The sequence below is a fragment of the Grammomys surdaster genome, unplaced genomic scaffold (assembly GCF_004785775.1).
Source record: "Grammomys surdaster isolate TR1022 unplaced genomic scaffold, NIH_TR_1.0 130, whole genome shotgun sequence".
In the NCBI taxonomy this organism is placed as follows: Eukaryota; Metazoa; Chordata; class Mammalia; order Rodentia; family Muridae; genus Grammomys; species Grammomys surdaster.
Window position 1 is genome coordinate 8,577,492 of NW_021604588.1, and position 10,138 is coordinate 8,587,629.

Here is a 10,138-nt window from a genome sequence, read left to right on the forward strand (position 1 = left end):
TGTGTAGTATCTTTAGCAATTGAGGCTCGTCTCCAACCTCCAAGAGGTGACAAAGGGCTGCACTGATAATCTATATTGTTCGAGAATAACATGGACTACCCAGGTCAGCCCTTGGAAAGTAGGTTTCTTGTGTCTGATACTGGGCTTTTGTTAGTCTATGGTTCTTGTGAGGAGCATTGTTAACTCAAGTGGCTTCCCTTCCTTTAAGGTCTATACTATGAGCACATATATGTATTGTGTTTAATTTTAGCTAAATAGACAATGATTCCTCGATGCCTTATTAACCAATCTTGGTATTATTTGTCCCTCCTCCTTCTGTATGAACCTCTCCTCTTCCCAGGTGGAGCCCCCTTTCCCATTATTTCCTCTGCAACTTCCATATCACTTGTATCCTGCCATTCTCCTAACAATCACTCCCCCCACACACACATACACATACACTCTGTGACACACATATGGTCTTTTTATACATTCCTGGTTTCTGTGTTTAGTTCATGTTGTATACTCACAACTGAGGATATGGATCTGGGAACCACAGATGAGAGAGAGCATGTAGCATTTGTCTCTCTGGGTCTGGGTTACTCTACTCAATATGATCTTTCCTAGGTGTATCCACTTCCCTTCAAATTTCATGATTTCATTTTTCTCTCCAGCCGAATAGGATCACGCTGTGTTTGTGTTCTATACATTCATTATCCAAATGGCTGTTGAAGGACAATTAAGTTGTTTCCATTTCCTAGCTAGTATGAATAGGGCAGCTATGAATATTGCTGAGTAACCTGTAAAGTAGGATGTCTAGTTCTTTGGGCATATGGCAAGAATGGTATAGCTTGGTCATATGGTAGATTTGTTTTCAGCTTTTTTTTTTTTGAAGACACTCAGTACTGATTTCCAGAGTGGCTGCATCCATTTGTATTCCCAGCAACAATGAATGAGTTTTTCTCTTTCTTGTCAGCCTCCCCAGCATTTGTTGGAAGTCACTTTGTTAATCATGGGTAGTCTCGACTACTTTTGGCTGTACTTGGCTGAGGTAAGGTGAAACCTTAAGATGGTTTTAATTTGCATTTCCCAAATATGCTAAGGGGGATTAACACTTTGGGGGCTATCTCATAGCTATTTTTATTTCTTCTATTGAGAACTTTCTGTTTAGATTCCCAGCACTAGGTCATTTCTTTCCTTGATTCCTTATCTTTTGAGTTCCCTGTATATTTTGGATATTAATCCTTTGTCATTTGTATTACTGGCAAAGATTATCTCCCATTCAGTGGGTTTCTTCTTCAAATCATTGATTATTTCTTTAGCCATACAGAAGCTTTTTAGTTTTATGAGACCCCAGTTGTCAATTGTTGGCCTTAATTCCTTGGCAACTGGAGTCTTGTTCAGAAAGTGCTTTGCTACATCTCTATCTTATAATGATCTACCTATGTTTTCTTCTAGCAGTTTTTAGGCTTCAGGCTTCAAATTAAGGGCTTTGATCCATTTGGATATAATTTTTGTGTGGCGATATATATATATATATATATATATATATATATATATATATATATATATTTGTGTGTGTGCAAGCGCACACACATCGAATTTTTAAAAACACTACAGCTTTAAGCTTTAAAGTGACAATTACAAACAAGAGCATGCTATATCTACACAACACTAGGATGTAAGTGCCTTCCCTTCTGCACTTGTCACACTCTTCAACCATGACTTTCTTTTCCTTGCACTGACTCCTCGAAGTAGTTATGCTTACTCTACATTTTAGGTTAGGAAAATAAGTCTCAAAAATAAATTCTGAAAAGGTATTAATCCTCAATGAGTAAGTGTGGAGACTCAAATCTGCATCTCCCTGGGACAGCTGCCTCTGGTTCACTTTTCCAAGAGGGAAGGAATATCTCTGACTTCGGAGAATACATTTCCTCTGATTTGAGGTGAGCAGGGAACAAGCATCTGGGAGATCACCAATATTCCACTCTCTTCTCTGCCTAGAGGAGCATGAGAAAACAAAAATCATAAAACACTATTTCAAATGCTTCTCTGAAACACTTAAACTATCTCTGACATGCAGAAAATACACTGTTACTTACATTGCCTGTGTTTGTGAAATTCATCCAATGCATCAGTAAAAGGAGCTACAGGAAGAAGAAATCTCTCCTTAGAAGGTTTAGGTTTCATGCAATTCTTTCCAGATCCACCATGTGGTATTGTTGTGCAATTAAAATAACTGCTTCCCTTAGTGATCTGGCCTTAACCAGTTCTGATCTAAAGAGAATGTTTTCTGACCCATATTGTGTTGATTCCCTAGTTCTTGCTCACCGACCCGGCCTCAAACAGGTCATTTTCTGCATCTCAAATTTCTCTAAAAGCTGAGAGAAATAGCTGGTCAAATATGTTTATTTAGAAAAGCCAGTAAGGTACATTTTCCTGTGATTCATGGATGAGGAAGAATTTTGTATTTGTTGGCTGGCTACCTTCTATCACTGACTACTACATGAGAGAGAAAAGTTGAGTCACAGACACCCTTCAGGAGAGACATGATGCATATGGCATATCACCCAAGCAATTCTTTGATACTCCATAACTCTTCAACATGAGAGCCACATAAAAGCACATAAAAAAAATTAGGTCTCACTTTGCAACTTCCTAAGAAAGAACTATAGTGAGGGAGACCAATTGCCAGAGAAGGAGCACTGAGAGTGTTGGAATTTGCATTTAAGTTCTAGAATCTTCAATCATACCTCCAGAAAGTTTCATCCCTTAGACATTTATTTCATTTATGCTTTAAACATTTGCCTTCATCACCATTGAGATGGTGATTATTAAGGGGTTATTAAGCTTTTATTGACTTTCTTACTCTTTTACACTTGCATCTGGCCACCCTTTATGACAGTCCTCAGATACCATCTACAATTGAGGCAACCACTCAAGTCAAATATAAAGACATACATAAGACAAGTAGTAATAATCCTGAACATTTTTATGTTTAGGCATTTTCAGAGTACTTTTTTCCTACATTATCTAAGTCATGTTCACAATTCTCAAAGGCACATATGATAGGGCAAGACAGTACAGAGGTTCTTCCATCTTGTATTCTTACTGAGCCCTTTTTAGGTTTGACTAGAATTTGATCTTAATGGGGAATCCCATGGGAAATTACCAAACTCTATTCTAGAAACTCAAGATCAAGATGCCCTAGGTAACTTAGCTTCTGTTATATGCTTGATTGTATGAAGACCCCTTCCCCCTGAAGCTACCCAGCAAGATGCCAGGAAGCGGTTTCTGTTCTGGACAGTGTGCTACACTTAGGATCCAAATAACTGAGTCAAGTCCCAGCAGGCTGGAATAGACTTTCAATTGTCGATAAAATGCATCTGAATGGTCATCTCTTGTGGGCTCTCCCTAACACATACATAAATACGCTATAAATCAGGCCAAGCATTGGTGAGGTAAAAATGGTTTTCCTCATTTTGCAAGGTGGGGTTTTGATTCTTAATGTCCTCAGTTTCTACTGGATCTCAGTTAGCTGAGCTGATACACATACCCAGTAAATGCAGTTTGGGATGAATGGCAACGGTAGAGTAGGGCACTAAGGGAAGAAATAGCTTCCATGGAGTGAGTGAAATTTCCATGATCAGCATGTGGCACTTGCTTTGAACTCTCCTTAGGTAGAATTCTTATAAAACAGTTTAGCATGCTGCCAGGAAGTTGATTCCATGGCTTAAAATAAAAGCACCTCTCATCAGCTAATGTTTGTCATGGTGTCTTTCACTTGAAAATGTGCTTCGCACATGTGAATGCTTAATAAATGCTAGTTGATAATGACAATGAGGACCAATGAACTGAAATCGCCTTTGGCATTGAAGTTGTCTGCTTTCCGCACATGATGAAGAATTCTGTGTCCCATTAGCAGCTTTCTGAGTACTTGAGTCCATGAAAGTAACTCTTTGAACCCATTGTGATGGGGGGTCCAAGGATTGATAGCACAAGGCCATGCACACACAATGTCAATCATTCCAATGAAAACTGAAAAATTCAGTCAATCATCTAGGGGATTTATTCACATGACACCAAACATCTGGATGACTGAGTGTTTGCAGTTTTCAGGAGAACAGTGTTATGTAGAGTCATACATCTACTATTTAAGATCAGTAACATTACAAGGTCCACATCTACATAGCATACTGCAAAAGGACACAAGAACATAATTTGTTTATTCCTTCTCTGGGTAGCATTTATAAAAGGAAGTACATGTGACTAGTCATTCTTTTCATACATGAGAACAAACACATATCAAGAACCCACAGCCTAGTGGTACAATCAAGCAGGTTATGATGGAAGCCCAAACAAGAGGACAAAGGAATTTGATGCAAAAATGAACTCTGGGAGTTTGGAAAGCTTTAAAAATGGGGTGACATTTGATCAAGCTGCCACACTTAAGTGAAGTGAGAGTAGATGTTCTCTGTGGGAGAGTAAGCCAGAGGGTGTGACTTACATAAAGACAAAAAGAAGCTCAGTGACATTCCAAAAGTAAAAGGGGTAATTGAGTGGGAACAAAGCGCGAGTACACTGGCAGTATCTGTCTGTGGCCTCAGCGCTTTCCATAAAGCCAGGCTTCATAGTCTCTTAGTTGCATTCCTTCAAAGAAACAAAAACATCATAGGTAAAATGACAGCCTGGCCCTGAACCTGCTTTGCAAATCACAGCTTAACTGCCTGGGATCCAGCATTTCCTCCCCACATTACCCTACTTGAGGAAAGGCCATTCCCCAAAGTCTCTGCTCCCAAAGGAATGAATGTATCACCGCTGACATGCGTAGCCTTATATCAAATGGCAGCTCTTTGTGGGCTATAGGGAAGGTGCGTGCAGAGGCCCTAACTGCAGACTGAAGGAAAGAGAGGGAGCAAGCAGATGACAGGGCAGGTGTTAGGAGCCAGACATCTGTACCCCAGTCTTGGAACCCATGATTTCTAAACTGGAATCTAGCTTTGTAGGTCATTATAAAGATAGAATAATCAACACAGGGTGATATGGTATATTTATTTCACAGTCTGTAACCCTGTTTTATAGCATATCAATATTTAAGTGAGTGTAGGTAGGTTTCCATTAACACTCTTGGTAGGATTCTGTAGATGTTAGGAGTAGTTCTATATTTGGGGAGATGGGTCAGAAGTGGAGTGGGAGAGACTGGAACGAGATGCTAGAGAGTCTCATGTGACTTGGCAGATACATTCCTAAAATAGATACATGAGCTGTTTGGTGGCTCAAGTTCTTCCTCTTCCCATGTTCCCCAGCTGTTTCTGCCCTCAGAGGGATCTTCCTTTTCCAAACTATTATTCCAATTATAACCCACTGTATGAAATCAGACCCTTATGTGTGGACTATATCTAGTTACTTCAAGAAAAGTGATTATATCCCCTAACCTAATAAGTTCTAATATGCGTTAACAAATATCTAGAACTTTTGCTTTTGTTTGTTTTATCTTCCATGGTTTTCTTGGACAGTGTTTGGGCAGAAGTTTCCCTAACAGCTTTTTGATAATTCATTTTAAAGGGGCTCTTGAAATCAAGAATTCTTCAGTGTCACCATTGAACTATATAAGCTGCCAGCCTTTCGTATGGTTGCACCCCCTCAGGATTGGCTATACAGTTTGCAAACCCTGATGAAAACTGAAAATGTGGAACCACTTGTTTAAAACATATTCAGAATTTCAAGAAGGTGACAGCTGAGCATTGAAGGAAGCCTGGGGCCCTCTGAGCGTGGGGCCATGTGTAAGCTGCACAGGTCTGCTTGCCTTACTCATCTAGGCAAGATGCTTTCCCCTAGGCTTACTCAGTGAATTTGGTGCAAAGGGCCTGTTTACAATTTCCAAAAGTGTAGTCCAGCAGTAAATGATGCTAGGTGCCACGCAGACGGACATTTGTTTAATGTCATAATTATGTACCAGCGTGTTATGATATGTGTAATAGTTAAGTAAATGTGCCTTAAGGAAATATGATTTGCACATCAATCAATAATTTCATGTTTATTATTGTTTGGGACAAGACTAAGTAACAAAATAAACCAAATTAAAGAAAATATTAAGTAAATAGGAGTCCAGGTGGTCGGCAGATGTTGCACAAAGTACAAGACGGTACTTAAATGACTGAGGTTTGGAAACACTGGGAATATTGGATGTCCTGATGACTTTGACTGTATGGTAGGATCCTCAGGCATACCTGACCTCCCATTTTCTGTTCTAGCTGATCTCCTTTCCATCTCTTCCCCATTTAGTAAGTAGGGTTTAGATTTGAATGAAGAAAGGCTTAGTTTAAAACAGACCTGGAAAGTCTCTTAGGTCTAAAACTTCACCCTCTCTCCATAGCATACACTCCTGGTCCTGTTCTGTAGACTAGAAAGACCCATTAGCCAAGGCAGAATGCTTATAACTACCGATGGAGCTGTTCCCAGGCAGCCTTGGTGGACGTCAACATTCTGTGTGCTGTTTAGTGTTGCAGGTATTTAACATTGCTTGTTTGATAAATACTATTTACCAATTACCCCCAATTTCTTCTCAAATTTATACATGGGCCCACAAAATTTAGTAAATATTATGTATGATTATTCTTTGTATTAGTATGGTGTATTTATTAAGAGTGGATTGAATGGTGTATGTAGTATAAAGATTAACCTTGATTTTATCAGCAATTTTGTTAAATGTTAATATTTTCCACTTTGCAAGAATCTCAGGAGCCTGATGGACTACTCTAACTCCCTTGATTTCTCAGTTCAAAATATTTTCATTTTTCTTTGCTTGTGCACTGAACATCAGGGTCCAGGTGTTACATTCTAGAATGGTGTTTCTCTCTAAATTCACCCAGGACTAACTAATACTGCTTCAAATAGAAAGATGTTAATCTTAGGTATTCAGAGAACAAGATATAGAACTTCTGGGAACTCTTAGGGATTTATATGTCTTCGGTTATTCTTAATGTACTTCTGACCTGTATACTCTTAGCTCATTATTATAGATGTCTAAATGGTGTAAGTCCTGTAAAATATTTGTTTGATAAATTCATTAATAATATTAATAATTCATCAATAATTTTAATAATTTTAATAACAATAATTTAATAAAATTAATATTTTAATAAATTTTAATAATAATTTAAATAAAATTTATTAATAATATTAATAATTCATTAATAATAATGTAAATAATGTAAATATGGCTTGGTGTCATTAAAAAACTATAGCTTTAACTAATGTACAAACATTAGAAAATACCAGAGAACATTATTCGTATACGGAAAGACTGATAATCACATCAGCTAACATGAATAGCAACAGAACAGATAATCACATGCTGGTGTGAACAATTTAAGGATCATTTTGGCTTCCAAACTCTATTATTTCTTGAAACACTACCCAAAGAACATGACACAGTGTCTGATTAAGCTTACTAGGATTTAATTTCCTTCAAGAATGACTCAGTATGAGTTGCACACTGGGCCATGGCCACATATCGGGACCATGGTAGCAGCGACGGGCCGGGCTCGCATCAAGAGCCTTTCTCACGGTCCATCTTCTCATCTACTGCCTAGGTAGCTAAAGTGTCAGTCTTAAACTCCCCTACATAATCATTTTCTGAGAATCCTCTAACTTGTAACCTCTCTTTATTAAGTTTAATTTCCTCAGGAGATTTTGCTTGAGATTCAGGATTAGAAAAAATTCCAAATCTTTTTTTTTTCTTTTAATGTTGGTAAGAAAAAGCCACAGGGATACATTATCTAAAACAGACAGCATTGTGGGCTCATGGGCATTTGGGTGGAGCAGTTAGGTCAAAGTATTTGTGTTCCAAGAAAGAGGAAGGCAACAATTAAGGTTTTGAAGAGCACCCCCTTCTTTTAAACTAAAGAACACTTGAAAGCTTATACGAGATAATGAACATTTTACACCGAATTAAAATGCACCTGGACCCTAGAAGGAATTATTACTAGGAGTTAATTGCAAGTCGCACGTTTCAAGTGTCTGTGGTTGTCAGGTTACTGCTGAGTGGAGGCCCTCATAAACAAGAAGGAAGCTGCCTAACGTGTCCTCTCCAGACCAAACGGACATGTGTTTCTCATTTAAACATTTCATTGCCCCAACTGAAAACAAATCAGCTGTGTCCTTGGGATCTTAAGGGGAGAAGGTTGGGATTTATTCCTGGACAAGCCTGAGGAAAACATTACCCTAATGGATGAAATATGTTTGTACTGAAGACTTCTGAAAAGTGTTGAACTAGCCTTTCCTAACTTGAGCTCCCCTGCCTTGGAAAGAGTGAAAATTCAGAAAAGCCAGGCATCAGGCTAGCTTGGTCTTCATGTGAGGAATGATATGTAAACCTTGCTTTGATTTAGATAAGCATCAAAACTAGATTCTGTCTCCAGAATTTACACACAACCCCTTACCCATCTTCACCAGAGTAATCTACTAGTGCCATCCTTGGCTACAGACAGCAATTGAAGCCCCCTTCCTGTTTTCTCAGGTCCAATTCCTCAATCAATTCAATGTTATTTCCTTAAGAAAGCTTTCCCTGATTTCTCAATGCTCAACGAGGCCAGCAAGAACATCAGTTCTCGGAAGATTATTTGCCTTTCTACGTTGAAAATAATGGTCTCCTTAGGTCTGTGAGCCTACTGTGGAGGAATTTTGGCTTCTTTTTTATGGTTTTTAACCCTGACAGAGCACAGGAAATAGGAAAATAGATTTATTTTCCTTGGCAAAATTAGAGGATGCTTGGTTTAGCAATCTGAAGGTTTTTTAAGAGTTCAAGCTGGGCAGCACGATGTGAAGCCACTGTAGGAACTATAGATCAGATGCTCCAGTATAATTAGGGAAATACATCCCTACTAATAGTCTTATTCTTGGTTCTGTGTGATAGAGGACTGCCCAATAAGCAGGATAGTTGACTTCTCCTTTTCTCTTTTCTTCTCGTATTCTGTTTTTTTCCCCCCAAGATTCATTTTTTTCCATGAAAAGGCTTAAAAATTTAAAGAAATTTGAGGATTACAAACTCCACAGTGTACTCACAGGACAGCACTATTAGGAAGACAAAAGCTGGTACCCTATTCATACTGGTTCGATGTCTCCTTGGCTTGTGTAAAGGGGGGGATTAGAAACCTATCTTCATACAGGTGATGGATTTAAATTCAGAATGAAATGTAGACATCACCATTGTGCCACTCAGATTTGTGAGACTCCATCCACCGGAGAGGAGCCAATATGTAATTTCTATCTTAGGCTTTGCCTCTACCAACAATCAGACTTGCTTCTGTCAGTGGAGTACATTTCCGTAGACTAACTTGAGAGGTTAATCTGTGATTTTATCTTCTGGCTTTCATATTTCATAGTATGAGGTCTATCTTTTAATTTTTTAATCTTGTGAGCAACTTCAGCTTTCCTCATAATCATTGCTTTGGAATGCAGCATGAGATCTTATTTGACAAGATAATTCACTCTGATATGAAATATAAGCAAATTGTATCATATTGGGGAGTTATTGTTGTTTGTAATTTATACCAGCCTTACCGGCCTCCAATAAGAGATTGTGTTTAGCTTTCAAGAAATATCAAACGGAATATATGACCAAGTTCACCAAGATAGGCATAAGTAGCTATCAATGATTACCATTACCTGTTTTCAGATGCTAGTCAATGTTCTCCAGGCGTTGAAGTCAAGTCTACCGATATACTAGTCTCAGAAGACAGACAAATTTTACTTTTGGTAAGGATTTCCAGTTATTTGAATTAACCAATGTATGCTAATGGCTAATATCTAAAGATGACTTTCCATTATTAAAATTTATAAGGGTAACACCTGTTAATTGTCTTTTCTAACTTTCTTTTAAACTAAAATTAAATTTCTCATCTGGTGCTTCACTTTACCATTAATAGAGTTACTTGTGTTATTAATAATACTTAGTCATAGTGACTTTTCAAAAACCTGATGTGGTGCCAGGCACCGGGCTTTTGGACAAAAAAAAAAGTATGTTTAATTTTCATTGTCTATTTTACTGAATTTAGAACCATCTAGGAGATAAACATCTGGGCACATCTGTCAGAGTATTTTCAGAGAGGTTTAACTGAGGATAGTAGATACACCTAAATATGTGCTACACCATTCC

At 38.1% G+C, this 10,138-nt stretch overlaps 1 protein-coding gene across 1 annotated transcript in view; it reads right to left on the reverse strand.

Annotated features, from left to right (window-relative positions):
* Window positions 1-1,929: 1,929 nt before the first annotated feature.
* Window positions 1,930-10,138, reverse strand: part of Prrx1 (paired related homeobox 1) — a 78,054-nt gene continuing 69,845 nt past the window's right edge. The window contains exons 5-6 of the transcript XR_003710485.1: window positions 2,082-2,126; window positions 1,930-1,979 (exon numbers count right to left, since the gene is read on the reverse strand). The gene's annotated coding sequence lies outside the window, so the exon portion shown is untranslated. The remainder of the gene's footprint in view (window positions 1,980-2,081; window positions 2,127-10,138) is intronic.